The sequence below is a fragment of the Babylonia areolata genome, chromosome 6, assembly GCF_041734735.1.
Source record: "Babylonia areolata isolate BAREFJ2019XMU chromosome 6, ASM4173473v1, whole genome shotgun sequence".
NCBI classification, from domain to species: Eukaryota; Metazoa; Mollusca; class Gastropoda; order Neogastropoda; family Buccinidae; genus Babylonia; species Babylonia areolata.
The window spans coordinates 10897339-10900845 of record NC_134881.1 but is presented as its reverse complement, the minus strand read 5'-3'; positions in this window follow the sequence as shown (position 1 = coordinate 10900845).

Below are 3507 nucleotides of genomic sequence, written 5' to 3'. Positions count from 1 at the left end.
TTGATAACCAGTTGATAGAAGAAAGAGAAGAAGAACAACAAGAACAACAACAGCAATAATAATGATGATACTACTACTAATAATAATCATAATGATAGTGATAGTGATAATAATGATAAGGCGGACGTTCCTATTCCTGTGTAGTCTTCTTCAACAAGTGGAACGAAAGATAAGATGTGAAAAACAAGTTTAAAAAAAAAAAGAAGTCAGTTATATGATTTTGAATAAAACAATCTGACACAGCTGTGTTCCAAGATCACGCGAACTAATGTAATACCAATAGTCTACATTGAAAGAACCCCACCCCTCCCCCGACCCCTCCACACACCCGTGCGCTCAGATTCTCTCGCTTCCTTGGTGGACGCATTACCACCAGCTGTTAACCGCTGAATTGTCGCCGGCGGCGACAATTTGGTGGAGCTCAGTTAAATGCTAAAATGTCACCGGGGACAAAACAGCAGCCTGGTGACAACCGAATCAAAGTTTGACAGAACGGCGACAATTCAGCGGATCGGCGACAGTTCTGTGCCGGGTTAACAGCAGAGCTCTGCCAAATTGTCGCCGGCGACAATTCAACGCGCGGAGGCGACAACAGTTCAGCGGTTAACACCGCTACTCACTACTTGTATTGGAACGTTTTCCAACTGATGAAACACGGAGTGTTTGAACCAATTTTCTGTGTGTGTGTCCACAGAGCGAGGTGTCGGACTGTCACAAGCTGCAGGAGCAGACCAATGGCGCCCACTTACCGGCACCCTCCGTGTTTCCGCGTCACTTGCCTGCACCCTTCCATGTACAACGTCCCCCACTTCGCGCTGTCGCTGCCTCTCGTCGTCATGGTAACCATCACCAAGACCAAGGACCAATGCTAGTTCATAATTCCTCTCTCAGCAGCTAGCACTGCCAAGGACTGATTTTTCTTGTGAAGCCGCGCCACATATAATATACGTTTATATCATTTATTTGCTGAGTCGTCCTTTTGAGAGGTGGGTTCAGCGCCGGGTCTGGGAATCGAAAAGTTCCACGATTAGAACTTGCTGGTGCTGAAGTGGACAATCGATCAGCGATTCATTTCGTTCCTGAAAACTTGAATGGAGACAGCGCGTCAGCTGAGGACGTCGAGGCCTGGAACTACTGCCCGACATCTGGGATGCCTGATGATAGGTCCCTTGCATTTCAAGACACCGTTGACGAAGAGGGCTTTGAGGGTGGTCCAGCAGCAGGGCCAACTCGTGCGGCCTCTATCAGCCCGCCGCGTGGCTTGCCTGCGGCTGACACCGAGACCGACTCACCACTACCACCACCACCACCACCCGCCCCGAACAACGAAAGCTCTGCGGGTGCTCGTGGTGCCACAGCAACACCAGATTGCCGCTCTCAAGCCCAGGTCGGCCGAAACCCGCCGCCGCCTCCGGCACCCAACCCCAACGCCCATGACAACGGTCCCGTCCAACAAGTGGTCCACAATGACCAGGAAGGGGATATCAACGTTGAAGCACAGCGACTTCGAAGAGAAGTTGGCGCGAATCTGCGTGAGGGCGACCCGGCGAATGTGCCACGTGCCGACGACAATGACGTTGATCTTCGGCGAGAGCGTTTTCGACGAGAAGTTGGCGTCCGTCTTCGTCACACCAGGTACCGTTGACTGCTCTGAAGAAGCTGAAGTCTTCCGGGACAGCAACCAGCTGCAGTGTGTCGTGGTCAGAAAACCACGAGAAAAAAAATATATATATAAAAATTTAAAAAAGAAGAAAAAAAAGGTACAGTTACAGTACAGTAACATAATTTTTTGCCTGTCAATTTTTGTCTGCATGAACGTTATCTCCCATGGAGTATACTTGCTATTTGTACTTAAGCTTTTTTTTCGTTCCGATTTTTGCCTGTCAATTTTTGCCTGCATGAACGTGAACTCTGATGGGGGTACTTGCTATTTGTACTTCTGCTTTTTTTTTTTCGTTCCCCCCTTTTTTTTTCTCTTTTTTTTTTCAGCGTGTCTGTAACTCAGTTGCAGTGCATTGTTTATCGGGACACAGGGAGACGGAGAAAGTATTTGTATTGAATCAATTTTCCTGATGTTTTCTTGTCTAAGATCGACATAATCTCCGATGCACTTTGTACTTTGCTTCCTTTGTACTTTAAGGCTTTTTCATTCCATTTTTCATTGTCTTGCCTGGAGACCACGTCAGCCAGGACAGGGCTCAAGATCAGCAAGAAGAAGACCGAGCTGATGCAGATCAACACCATTGCCAACACACCAGTCACAGTCGGTGGAGAGCCCATCAGGGAGGTGGAGTCTTTCGTCTACTTGGGAAGCGTGGTTGACCGACAGGGAGGCACGGACCGAGACGTCACAGCCAGAATCAGCAAGGCAAGAACAGCTTTCATCATGCTCAAGAACATTTGGGCATCTGGAGCAATCAGTATGAAAACCAAACTCCGCATCTTCAACTCCAATGTGAAGTCAATTCTGCTCTACGGATGCGAGACATGGCGGACAACACAGACGATGCAGCAGAAGATTCAGACATTCTTCACCACCTGTCTGAGGCGCATCTACAAGATCCGATGGCTGGAGAAGATCTGAAACGAAGATCTGTGGGAGCGAGCGGGACAGGAACCAGTGGCCAAGCAGATACTGCGGAGGAAGTGGGGCTGGATCGGACACACCCCCAGGAAGCCAGTGTCCAGCATCACACGCCAAGCCCTGACCTGGAATCCGCAGGGAAAGAGGCAGAGAGATCGGCCTCGCAACAGCGATGGGCATAATGAATGAATGGATTCCATTTTTCATTGTGTCAATAACATCGTTCCAATGTATTGTTCATTGTTATTATCACTCCCTCTCCCCCCCCCCTCCAGGCCCCTCCCCGCCCCCTACCGTCCCCCACTCCCCCAAGCTCCCTGCACCGTTTCAGTGGCATTACTCCCACGCCGCTCATTTAGATTCCCCCATACACGGCCACACCCGGATTCGTCCGTCACAGTTCCAGCGTCGGCAGTCCGCAGGAACCATCGATGTTAGGTCGCCATGAGGCCACACATCAAAGGAGACCCTGCACTGCTGCTGAGTCACTTCGGTGGTGTTCAGTGGTGCCTGCTCTGATTTAACGTACTGACACCACCTACTAAGCCCCCTACTAACGACAATAATGGCTTAGTTGCTGATCCAGACTGAGTGAGCGTCCCTCCCAGAGTGGAGACCGCCACCACGTCCCTCAAACAACAGGCCCCCATGAATCCGCAGACACTGAAGACATTGACAGGACTCACCCCAAGCACAGAAGTGGAGGGGTATCGAAACAGGTCACCATGAGAGCAGGGCATGAAAGGCCACAGTCTTTGAGACTGTTTTTTGTTTATATTGATGATGATGGAGGAGGAGGATGACGATGACGATGACGATGTTGCTATTGAGGTCCATTTTGGTTTGGGACTGCGTGACAAGGCTGTACTCTACGCTTCCTGTCATAATGATATCCCGGCGTTAACCAGGCCCGAGAAATACAG